The sequence below is a fragment of the Aulonocara stuartgranti genome, assembly GCF_965226115.1.
Source record: "Aulonocara stuartgranti genome assembly, chromosome: 5".
Taxonomy (NCBI): domain Eukaryota; kingdom Metazoa; phylum Chordata; class Actinopteri; order Cichliformes; family Cichlidae; genus Aulonocara; species Aulonocara stuartgranti.
The window spans coordinates 29,739,365-29,752,250 of NC_138943.1; the positions used below are offsets into that span (position 1 = coordinate 29,739,365).

General features: G+C 38.1%; 1 long non-coding RNA gene across 1 annotated transcript; it reads left to right on the top strand.

The window, feature by feature from the left end:
- Positions 1 to 10,563: 10,563 nt before the first annotated feature.
- Positions 10,564 to 12,650, top strand: LOC309707183. Its single transcript, XR_014276931.1, has 3 exons — positions 10,564 to 10,740; positions 11,470 to 11,560; positions 11,644 to 12,650. It is a non-coding gene; the product is annotated as an uncharacterized lncRNA (long non-coding RNA).
- The last annotated feature ends 236 nt before the right edge of the window (positions 12,651 to 12,886 follow it).

Genomic DNA, 12,886 nt, shown 5'->3' on the forward strand with positions numbered 1-12,886 from the left:
GTCCCTGTTTTAGCGATGATCTGTCTTTTGTGATAGTAATGAATAGTTTGGACTTATTTGCAGATGACTCAAACCTATACTGTGAATATATATATCTGAGAAACTTTTATACCATTTTCTTCTTTCATCCATCTATACTTCCTCATGAAAGCACAGGATGCTGTCAAAAACTATTTGGTACTAAGTCATAGGATCTACATAAAATACAATTTGTGAAGTTACTCATTATCTGTTTGTGTTAAGGTTGTACGAGGAGGATGCCCTTTCATTATCAAGAAAATAAAATGAAATGTTGTCCAATAGTACTTTGGTTTATAAAATGAGTCAAATATTAATGAGCCCGTATAATAGAGTGATTAAATGTGTCTTAGAAAAATTCATAAAGGAATACATTTATCATAAAAATAAATGTATTAATGTATTAATTTACCCTCAAAAGACCCAAAGTCTTTCGTGGCATGTATTTTTAATTTCTCTTTGCTATTTGGGCTGATTGGGACCTGATGAATGTAAAAACAAAGAATTATCTTTTACCTGATTTTGCTCTACAAGGGCCGGATATCCACATATGAGGGCATTTGTTTTAATTTTCGATAGAGCAGTGGCAGAATGTCCTGCATGCGCACAAAAAAATCTAACCTGTATTGAAATTAAAATAAATACGTTAACAATTCATTCTGTTTTGAAGTGTGAGTCAGTAAGTGACTGGTGACTGGCTGCTCCAGCCAATGATGCGATTCACATTCGTATATATGCAGCTAATCAGCGTCGTTGACAGGCTATGACAGCGTCCTTATGTGTCGACACGGGTGTTTTAACTAGGAAAGCGGCTGATGTGGAGTGAAGCCACGTTTGCAATGTTTGTTTTTTTTTCCTGAATACTATCATTGTTTGTATTTACTGTGTGGAGAAACGGTAAAACGAAGTTTTATAAGAAGAGCACTCGAAAGCACTCCGCCTGTGAGCAAAAACAAAACCAAAAACCCGCAGCCTTTCCTATTGGTGGAAAAATGCACCATGTCGACCAATCAAAAAATGATATGGCAACATGGCATTTAGTTGTTTAGGAAGAGGGAAGTTACGGCGGTGTTTTGAGATGTGTGAGATTTGCGACATTTAGCATGTTTGGAGTCTAAAGTTAGTGTGTTGTCTTGTGTAGTTAGTGTGTAGTGTAGTCAATAGTTTTGTTGTGTGTGTCAGAACAATGAGGTGACTGCTGAATGTTACAGGTGTTACAGGAGTGATACATCTCCTGTTGTCAGGCCTGCAGGTATCAGGCTGTTGTTCTCCTTTATCTCATAGTGGACAGAAATAAATTTTTGGAGTGGCACAAATAATTTGTGTGGCATCAGATTTGATGCAGAACAGCTGATTGTTCTGTAAATAGTTTGAAATGTTTATTTAAAAACTGCCTTGGCTGCATTTGTAGGTAAACAGCTGCAAAAAACTTTGTTGTTTGCAAAACTCAGTTACTTTTTTGAAGAAGTAACTATATAATTAATTGCCCAACATTGGTCATTATATTCTGTATTTTGCAGTTACAGACTCTCTCACAGACCACAGACTCATACTCGTAATACAAGTCAGAGCTTTATTTAAAAAAAAGGAGTTCAAGTTATTTTTTACTTGCAATAGTGTTAACATACGACACAAGTCATGAACAAGACTTTTTAAAAATTTCATTGTAAGTGGGCTAAAGCAGTTAATTAAAAAATAGTCTAACATAAATGCTGTAATTTGATTATTTTAATAAACCATGTAACTTGGATGGATCTGATGCTGGCGTGACCACAGTGCACACGTCTAATGTTGCTCACAGTGGTCCAAGGGACCGCTCAGGGAGTTTGTGTGTTCGCTCCGACACATGAAAAATTAGAGGGAACATTGCTCGTAAGGGATATCAGGCCCTTGTTGAGCAGAATTTAGTATTTTGGGCTAGACAAACCCATGTGATGTCCACATATGTGGATGTCAGGTCCTGCAGGAGGTAAATTAATAAACTAAACTTATAAATTAATTAACAATACAGATAATTACCAAAGAAATTGCATGTTTCTATAATGGTTAATCCACAGGTATGCACAGGCTCTTTAATCAAAATGACATTTTTAATGCTAAAATATAATTAATGTTTGAATCCATGCATTTTTGAATTAACATTTTTAGAAAAGCTCAAAAAAATGAATCAAATAGTAAAGCACATCATTATCTTTGATTAAGATGCAAAATTACAGTTATGTTCATGTGCATCCCCAACCTGTTTGGGAATGTACATTCAGTTTGATGCTGCTGTTTTAAGATAGAGGAAGGCTCATTCGTATTACTTGGGCTTATGCATCTGTAATGTGCACTGGATCACTTCTGCTGTATCAAAATAGAAAACTTATTTCTATTTTGGGTAAAGACAATTAAGCCTTATGAAGAAATTAGGGCAGATAGGCTTAGCCTTCAGGCCTGGACAAAGCAGACACAAAGATGGGGTGTAGATTGGGAGCCAGCTCCACCATATTTTGAGGTTTGTGGTGAAATCACAGACATGCAAATAGTCAAGACTCAACTTTGAATGGTGTATCTGAAAATGGCACCATTTCTGTAAGACCTCAAAGGAGATGTCGACCAAATTTAAATCAGGTACATTTCTTACTATTTTTTGGAGTCACAACTTTTTGATTCCTCCTTATATCTGACATTAACAGTTGCCAGATGTCAGTCTGGTTAACCTAACAAACTGTCTTTAACCTTATTTATGAAGCATTTATTTTTAATAGCAAAATGCAGTAAACAGCATGTAGCTCCATGGTTAAATTCAGCAAAGTGTACTTGCAAAAGTGACGCTAGTTCATATTCTAACAAAATATTTGCAGGAAAGATGAAGTTACGAGTGTAAAAGAGCCACAGGATTGCTATACATAGCTTCCTGTTCAGTTTGTGGTCATTCTAGAGAGGATCTGTTTCCTGTTTACATCCCTATATATTAACCTGTTAACCCCCCTACATATATTTTTATTTCTTTATATTCATTGATTGTTACAGATGTTATCTGGCTAACTGTTAAAGATTGGGAGGGTATAATAAGCTTTCTGTTGTACATCACTTAGATCTCCTTTTTTCTACCTCCATGGGCCCCAGGTATTCTGTAGACCCCCTTTGGACCAGCGCCAGGCTTACAATCAGCACCCACTTAGAGACCATCTTCTGATTCATCAGCCTCCCCACAACCCTGCATATCTGTCACCTCCACTGCTCATTATCCAGGTACAGAGCTTTATATTAGGATAAAAGCAGCCACACTAATGGGTGGAGAGTCAGAAAGGTCATTTCAGTTTTAAATGAAGTGGAGGATGAGAGGTTAACAGCGGGTATTGAAGTTTCATCCCATTTTGTCCCAAAATGGAAGTTTCCTTCTCCTTTAGGCATCAGTTTTGTGGACTGAGTGTAATCTGTACTGTGTCATCTTGCTGGCTAGTCTTTTGCTTTGAGAGGATGAAGTGCTTATTATGTTGGATAAATGCTGCTGTTTTGGGGGAAGATTGAGGACTGGATGTTCACTTGACAAAGAGATTGAAATGATGGCTGCATTAGTACGGGAAGGGGTGTAGTTTCTGTATGGGAGGAGGATCCTTTGGAGGGGGATGTGGATGGGCTCATCTGTAATCCTCTGACATGTGCGCTGTTTCTCACGTGCACACACAACCACTGCAGTGCAGAGCAATCTATGGCACAGAAACATGCTGCACTGTTGCCAGTGCAGCCCACGCTGCTTTGTAGCAGCCAACGTCCCCACCCACACACACTTGAACCCACTGTGCATTTCAGTGCCTCGCTAGACATTTCTGTGCTGTTGTACCTGTGCTACAGTGGAGCGTTGGAGTGCCTCTTCACGCTGACCTTTTTCTGCCCTGCCACAAAAATCTGCACATTAAGGCCACGGGGATGCTTGTTGGTACATTTTGAAAGCAGTTTCTGGTCTTTGCAATTATGTGAATCACTTCTAATTGACTGCTTCTTGACCTACTTACAGATTTAGAACTGGTTGTCCTATTTGTGTTCTCCAGTTAAATTATACAGTTTAATACCAATAAAAAAGCTGTTTGGTTGTCATCACTTAAGCAGGTCCAGTAAAGGGTAAATAAATAAACATAAACTAACAACTACAAGTATTTTACAGCTGACATCAGTGATGTCAGTGCTTTCATCAGTGTGAGACACAGAGTTCACATGCAGCCTGTGCTGCAAGCCGTGTGAGCAGCAGTCAAAATATTAGGCAGACTATCACTGAACCACAGCAAGCTTTTGTTTCCCATCACAATAATGTGCATCTAATAGTATGTGCATGTATTTGAGGTCAGTCAGCACCAAGCTTCTAAGTTGCTGTAAGTGGACACCGTATTAGAGTCTGATCTTACCGTATTATGTTTATGCACGTGTGTGGGTTTTTTCCAAGGATTAATATTCATCTGGGCAGCAGTCAGCAAGAGCTGAGGCTGTGTGGGCCTTCTTCATGCCGAGTTAGTTTACAGTGTAAAGTGTCCTGGAAGGGTACTCTTGCCTTCAGGGCTGTGGTCACATTTCTTTTAATAATATGATAGCAGGTCTCAGCCATTAGTATGTCTGACTTTACTCATACGATTATCCTTCAGTCCTCTCTCCACATCTCTCTTTTCTTCTTTTTCATCTAAATATTACTCACTCCACTGTTTCTTTTTTCTTTATTTACTAAAATTACTGCCTCTTTTAAGTATGGCTCTGGCCCTTCCTTATAAAGACATAAACAGAGATGCACGTGGTTGGACAGTGTGCTGTCACCTCTTGTTATGGCGCATGTCCTTGTTGGGTAGAAAGTAGCTGTATCCAAATGGCTGCATTTGGCTGTGCACATTAGTGTGTAAGTGTCTGCATGGAGCCTTGTTATAAAGATTACACTGAGGACATTCCATGGTGTTTATGTCAGATCACAGCTTTTAAAGGTTTACGATGAGGGATATGTGTGCTATTCCTGTAGGTGAAAGACGTGTGTGTATGTTTTTATTAGGTCTGAGAAATGCGCTGTTGTACTAAATGATGTTTAGCGTTCGCTCTGTTCCGTCACCTTGTGCAAAGCGGTAGATAGCTGGAGTTGACACACTTCGGAGGTGGGATAATGTCAGTAATTCACATACGGTATTCAAACACACGTGCAAACCCATGCGGGTTAGTTGTGTGCTAGTTATTTTTATAGAACGTGTAACAGAAATGGAAACACTTGACTGTGCCTGTGTATGAAGGAACATCAGAGCAGATTTTGATGCTTCTTAGCTTGTATAATGACATTGTAATTACATTGTTATTACAAATAAATTACTGCTGGAAAACTATTGATACTGCATTCAAAAGTAAAAAGAAAAAAAAATACAAAAACCCCCATTAATCACTGGGCTGTGCATTTACAACTGCAGCATCTGCAAAATGTTGTTGTTGTCTGTCTTGGAAACAGTTCAAATACCGACACTGTCATGGTCCCTTAAGGCAAAGGAGGAGTGATGAGTGTTGTTGACATGCTACTATGTCAAGAGCCCTATCTATAGGATTAGCAGAATGAGGGCTTCCAGCCACCGTGCAAAGAACAAGTTGACGAGATGCCTTAAGTCCTGTATGACAGGCATTATTTCTTTCAGCATCTTGCCCGACTCCAAGCTTCCTGGCAAAGACAGAGAGCCAATAATGGATCTATTAAAATGTTTATGAAAAACTAACAAAAGCCAGTAATTTTTTTAACAGCCATGCCATAGAACTGCTGTTCTATCTCTGTTATAATCTTCATTCTTTAGTTTTTGAAAACTAAATCAGAGAGTGTGGGCGTGCCAATGCCTTTTGACCTTTCTCAGCTGCAGTGGAGGAACTCAGCCAGTTAGCCATGGGAAAAGTTCATGCAAGGCCTGTATGAGCACAATCCCAGACCCGGATAAATCCGTATGGACTATGGGTTCAATGTCACTGATATGCTAACATTACCAGTTGTGAAAATAATATCTATGAAAACATTATTTGAATAATATAGTGACCTTTTCTTAAAAGTATTTCTGGGTATCATAGCTTAATGACAAAATCTGGACCTTTTGACTTATTGTGCTGTCAAATTAGTGATGAGTTGTTTCCTTCAATGAAACTGCTGTGTTCATGAGACGTTAAGCAGCACCCAGGAGTCCATTAGCAGTTCTGTGTCAGACAGGAGCTGGTAACCTGCATTGTGTCAATGGACTGGAGCCAGCTCAGTCTCTCTCGAATGCTTCTGTGTCACAGTGTCTGTGTGTGTGTGAAAGAGAGACACTTTAAGCATGTGGCAAAGCTTAATCCAGGAAGTACGTGACGTCTACGTTCTCATTTCCTGTACATTGCTGAGCTTTACGGCTTCACAAGCACTCCCCTAAGTCAGTGACTCGCCATCCAGTCACAAACTTTGGCAGTACTCCTGGATTAACAGTTACTGGGAAGACCGTATTATACTAAGAAGCATTGTCAGTCCTCTATCCTGTTTTAATTAATTAGACGACCAAAGACAAGTCAGAAAAGAGTTTTGCATCTATCTCGTTAGACAGACTTTAAAGGCTTGATTTAGGATGACATGCCATCCTCTTGGCACTATACTGAGACTAAATAATTAGCTAATTAATGCTGGATCATTTGCCACTTGCAAAGGATTGGTGTCTTCTAGAACAAGTTCTAGCTGCCCTACTTTTTGCACTCCAGAGTTCTTTGTTATTTTCATGCTCCAGCAAATCATATTTATTGCACATCTTCTTGCCCTGAACCAAATACACATAAAAAATAAATAAATAAATAAATTAGGTCTACAAAAATTGTCCTTTTGAATTTCTTAGTTTTTTACAAGTCAAAACATCTGGTAACATACTGTGTAATTGTTTAAAAATTATTTATAAGCCATTTAATTTGGTAATGGAAATATTGATGCCTCATCTTTACACTCAACATGGTTTGGTCAGAGAAACCGGTCCAGCCTGTGTGTGTGTATGAGTGCAATGCCCTTATTGCTCACACCCACATCCATTTATGTACACACTTGTTAAACAGATAGAAAGAACCGTGCTCATCCTTTAGCTGTAAAAGTTTAAAAATCTTCTTTTATTGATATCCATATGCACAAAAAAGAAATGAGCACTAACAGGGAATAGAAAGAGAGCTCCTGCAATTTTCCCATATTTGCTTTATTTTATTAGCGCCTTAATAATTACAAAAGGAAAGACGGAGCCAGAGGCCTTAAGGCCATTACAGAGCACGTTACAAAAAAAGATGACGAGAAATTCCCAGTTTTTTGGATGCAAACTTGTAAATCCACACCAAAGGCTTGTGTTTTTGTGAAAAATTTGTCCTCAAAATATGCACTGTGGAAAAAAAAAAGATATTGCGTCGACATCAAGCAGTGATGAGCCGGTCCTGATGTTTCTAAACAAGAAAAGGAAGAACCTGATATTCTGGGTTCATACAATTTTCAAGAGAAGGCAGGAGCAGGGAGAATTTCATGGTTTGATCTAGGAGTTAAAGCTGTATCATGACCACTTTTGTACATATTTTAGCATTTCAATGGGGAAGTTTGAGCTTTTGTTGGCAGGGTTAGGACATCTGAGGAGGCAGAGAAATCATTTCAGAGAGACGATTGATCCAGAGCAACGTATAGCTGTGTGTCTGATTCGTCCAGCAAAATTACACGGTTGATTTGAACAGCTGCATTAAGAGTGGAAGAGTCTGAAAAATATTTTTAGCACACAAAACATTCACACATGTTTGTGCGCCTGGCATGTAAAAGCCTTTAGACTGCTGAATGCTTCCCATGAGGTGCTGAGCACTTCTCCATTCCCATGTCTTTACATGCTGCTTTTGCACATTATTGAAGTCTGTCTTCTGTCTTGTGTGGTTTGTGTTTTGCTCTGTTTATTATTTGTGTTTATTGTTGCTTCTGCTCGTCTACCAACCAGTTATGGCAGACAGCTGCCTCTGGCAGAATCCTGCTCAGAGAGTGGCTGAGAGTTTCTTCCTTTATGTGTAATCATTTTGACAGCTTCATGTTTGTTTGCATGCATGACAAAAAGGACAAGACCAAAAATAGACTGTACAGCCATGGTTGAAATTTGACCAGTAGGTACAACGATAAGTCTTCTATGTCTGCCCTCATTGGCCATAGTGGCAGCCACTGAATTGTTTCCTCTCAGTGTGATTCCTGTGTATAATTGTCTGTTGCTTTTGGCATGGTGCAGACTTCGTTTTATAAATAGCTACTTTCTGTTCTGAATTGCTAACAGCATGTGGTATTTTTAGTGCTGGATTAGGTGTTTGGTGGCCCATGAGGATTTGATTACCAGGTTTATCGGGCTCAAAGCGAGGTGATCAGTCTGAAAATTGACCCCGTAAATCTCCACACAGGTAAGATTATCCTTTTTCCACTGTGGCCATGCCGTGTGCCAGATCAGGTATATCAGAATATGTACAAGCTTGTGTAGTGAGATGTTTTGATTGTTTGTTTCGATTGCTTTATCCATGTATGCATTTCTGTGTTTGTTCCTGTCAGCATGCATGATGCCTGGGTTCTGCACACCTGAATGTGAGTCGTTGTACCTTGCATGTGTTCATTGTGCAAATTGATCCAGTAAAAATTCAGACGCGTGCCACCTGATTAAGATTATGCACTATGTCTCATCCTAAATCTTGTTAAGCACTTGCAGGACATAAGGTCAACACATCAGACTTGTAATGTAGAACCTGAAAAAAAATACTGTGTATAAACAATATTTAATGATAAAATGTCCTTGGTTGTACAAAAAAGTTTTTAAGATTTTTAGGGGGTGTTCTCTCTAAGTAAAACCATGCTTCTTGTTACTTTGTACTTCATGTTCTCCACTGATGCCTCTATATTTTTCGTCTGTATGACTACAAGGAAAAAGATCCTAGCGACCCATCCCGCCTGAGCTCATTCAAGAGCCTTCTCTATAATTTTCATCCTAATAGAGACATCTAGTCCAGACTGTTTATAAGTACATAAGTTTAGTTTGGGAACAAATAGAGTCTTACATGCAGTTGTGGTATTTCTGGACTTACACAAGGCATTTGACATCCCTGACCACAGATTATTATTGAAAAGGTTAGAAATGTATGGAATAAGGGACAGCAGATAGTTTGTTAAGCAGTTGTTTAGAAGATCAGTATTAATATGTCTATGTAAATAATACAAGGTCACAACCAGTAAGTGTCACATGTGGTGTTCCACATGGTTCTGTACGTGGTCCTTTACTTTTTATGTTGTATATAAATTATTTATGTAGGTATTTATAAATTTAAAATGGATTTTGTTTGCTAATTATAGTATTGGAAAGGAAAGCAAGGAAAATCAAAATGCGGTAAAAAAAAATTATTCAATAAATTATTTGCAAAGAATATGTTGTCATTGAATTTAAATAAAATAAAATTCATAACATTTGAGAATCAACCAATAATTTTTAATGGTAAATTCAGCATAAATTATGTTGAAATTGGAAAACAAAAAGATTATATGTGTCTTTGATTGCTATTAAGTTGGGAATCGCACATAAAACACATAAGAACAAAACTGTCTATGACAGTCACAGAAGTACACAAAGTCAAATAACTTGTAAATCCAGATTTTCTCTACATACTCTCCTGCTCACTCACGCCTCCATACTTGACCTAAAGCCTGCAATGAGAAATACAAGGTGTGAACAAAAAGGTATTTAAAGAACTCACAAATTGTTCATTCAGTTGTCAGTTGGCACTCCACAGCCTATCACATTTTTAAATAGTGAAACTATCCAAACATGTCTTCTGATTATAATTTTAGAACAGTCACGTTATATAAAGCCTTGTAAATCTACTGCAGCCTTGAATCGACCCATCAATCACCCAATGTCCTCAGTGACATACCAGCGCTCACTGTATCTTCTGGGCTGCCGTATTTTGTTGATAGATAAAAGCTCACCAATTAAGATTGCTAAGTGAGCCCTTTGATCATGCTGTACTTGTTAATCATATAGTTAAGGATGCTTAGACAGGTGTCTGTATGACTTTGAAAATGACACAGAAGGTGAAGTTGAAAGGGATTTAAGGTAAAGGTGTAAACATAGACGGTTACTTTTCCAGCACAAAAAGAAGAAAAGGTTCGTCTGGTCTTTCTTGTGTACTTTTTGCAAGATCTTCTTGCCTAAGTATTTGCTTAATATGTGTTCAGTCGGGCAAAGGCATATTTATATTTGAGAAGATGTGTTTTTGGAATGAAGAGAAAAGCAAATGTTGTCCAAATATAAATTCATATTTTTGCTAATAAATATCTATATAAATGTAAGCGAGTCAATTAGTATAAAATACACAAGGTAAGTGTAGCGGACATGGTGTAGGCTCAGTATTTGTGTAATTTCCATGGCAACAGCTCCAATAGTACATATAAAGAGTTTGAACTTGAGCTTCACAAATAGCTTTGAGTGAAGTTTGATGGCCTGTCTGCCTGATGATCGACTGCTGATATTCACTTTGTTCTTCTTTCCATTCCATAAGGGCCCCTGTCTCTGTGTTTTGAGTTTACTGGGGATTAAGATTCACGTTTTTGATTTGCAAAGCTGTTTTCTTCATGTTCTGTGGTACACAGATTAAAATCTGGCCTCTTTTTTCAGCAGCACAAGACCTTATCACCTCATCAAGAGACGTTATTTTGACTGTGCAGTTGTTAAATTGTCCGTACAGGTGAGGGGTTGGATTTGGGACTTTGCGTCACCTGCATATTTCATATCTCATTTCTCTGTTTGTGACTGACACGTGCGTCGGCATCACTGTGAAAAGCCCCTGTTAACTACCCCATGCTGTGCATGGCTCATTACTTTCAAGGTCATAGCAGTCCCTTACACTTGTCTCTGATGTTGACTACAATGACCTGGATGATTGAGAACCTTCACAGACACTTGTCTCTCATGTTTGTCTTTTTAGATTTGTTCTAGTGCATCCTATCATACATTTTAAATTCCTCTGCGTAACTTAAAAAGTAATTTGTTGTGTGAATTAGATCATGTTTGTTTCTGTTTGTGCTCATTTGAGCTGTCGGAAATAAAAAGCATGCCTGAACTCTTATAGCTTCAAACAGCATGCCTCCTGTAGCTTTAAATGTAAACGAATGCCAGCACGCTGTTTCATGATTTTAACATTGTCAACTGTCGTTTTCATCTCCCGTTTCATGTTAAATATAGTGGACAATGCAAGTCTTGGCACTGATGTTGTTTCGTATTTGAACAGCAAGACCAGTACAGGATCATAAAATTGTTGTTTAATCAAAGATCTCAGTGCCACTGCTCAAATGTTGCTTTAGGCTTCAGTTGACATATAGCATTGTATGATTTTACAATCAAATCGGGATTTAAGACAGCAACCTTTCTCTAAAATTACAAAGAAACACGCCATTGACCTTCATTTGTGTTTTAGTTTAGCAGCCTCAGCCTCACTGCTCACAGATAAAAGGGAGATGTGCAAAAGTCGGTGGCTGCCCCACCCTATCTTTTGTCCACAAAAAAAGGTAATTGCACTGAACATACTCGTTTATTTAACTGGGAATATTCCCTGCTTGTTTATCATGGCCCATTTCCCCTTTTGTTCCAGGAGACAGGATTAGAGAGATTAGTGCTGACTCTTTTCCTACAACCCCAGCCAGTCACCATCTCTAACTTAAAGCACACACTGGTATGTGCACACAAAACATGTTATGATATGTTGGAGGCGGCAAACATGCATTTATATGTTTTGGGAATAGTACACTGTGCACTTACACGCGTTCCTCGTCAGCAGTTTAAAGTTAGCCTCACTGCAGTTAGCAGTGAGCGACTGGTTTAATCAGATGTTGTTTTGCCTGCTACGATAATCTATGTCAAGGAGGTCTGGGAGAGTGCAAGATGAGGATTATAGTTTCCACTCAAGTCAGAGCACAAGCTCTTAGAAACCTTACACGTCACTCCTACCAACGCCTTTACTTCATAACAACACAGCTCTGAAGCCAACAGCGACTGAAGAAATCACTGAAAACAGTAGAAGATTATGCGAATGGAGCCGGTGTTGTGCCAAAAAGTGATTGCCTGCCAAAAAGTGATTTCCAATGTTTCCGTGTATTTTTTATGTGTAATATCTTTACGTATGTTGGTAAATAGACTTCGGTGAACAGCGTTTACAAAGGGGTTATATATAGAATTAAAAGATTATCTGTTTTTTCAAGTATCTTTATAACTCTGTGTTATTGTACTCACATTATAACCAATCCGGTCCTTTTTCCCCACTTACAATATTTTTACAGAACTATTGTAATATTTGCTGCCATTTCTGCTGTCTTACTCTTACAAAAGACATTTTTAATGTTAATGAGTTTTTTTTAACTGCATAAATAAAGGTTCTATAAAAGTCGCTGCCAAAAACTGATTGCGGCTTCTACCTTGTTACACGAATGTTGTTTGTGGCTCAATATGACTTTGTGTCATCCATGAGGGATGCATTTGACATATGTTTCACATATTATAGGCCAACAAGTTACTTATAGCAGTTTAAATACGAGCAATCAGTTTTTGGCAAATACCGGAAATCAGTTTTTGGCAGACAATCACTTTTTGGCACAACACCGGCTTTACTATCAACAACGCTTCAATATAGATTGTAAACTGAAGAGAGGGGTCCCCCATTTTTAATCATGCTGTTTGCTACCCTGTTATTGCTAAAATGTGAAAGGTGGTTTGTTAAATTGCAATATTTTTAAAGAAATTAAAGTTAACTATTTTTTTTAGCAGTAATTACAGAAAACCTAAATTTATGCTATGCAGTAAATTGTATGAGGAACAATTACAAGTATGTAAAAAATCTC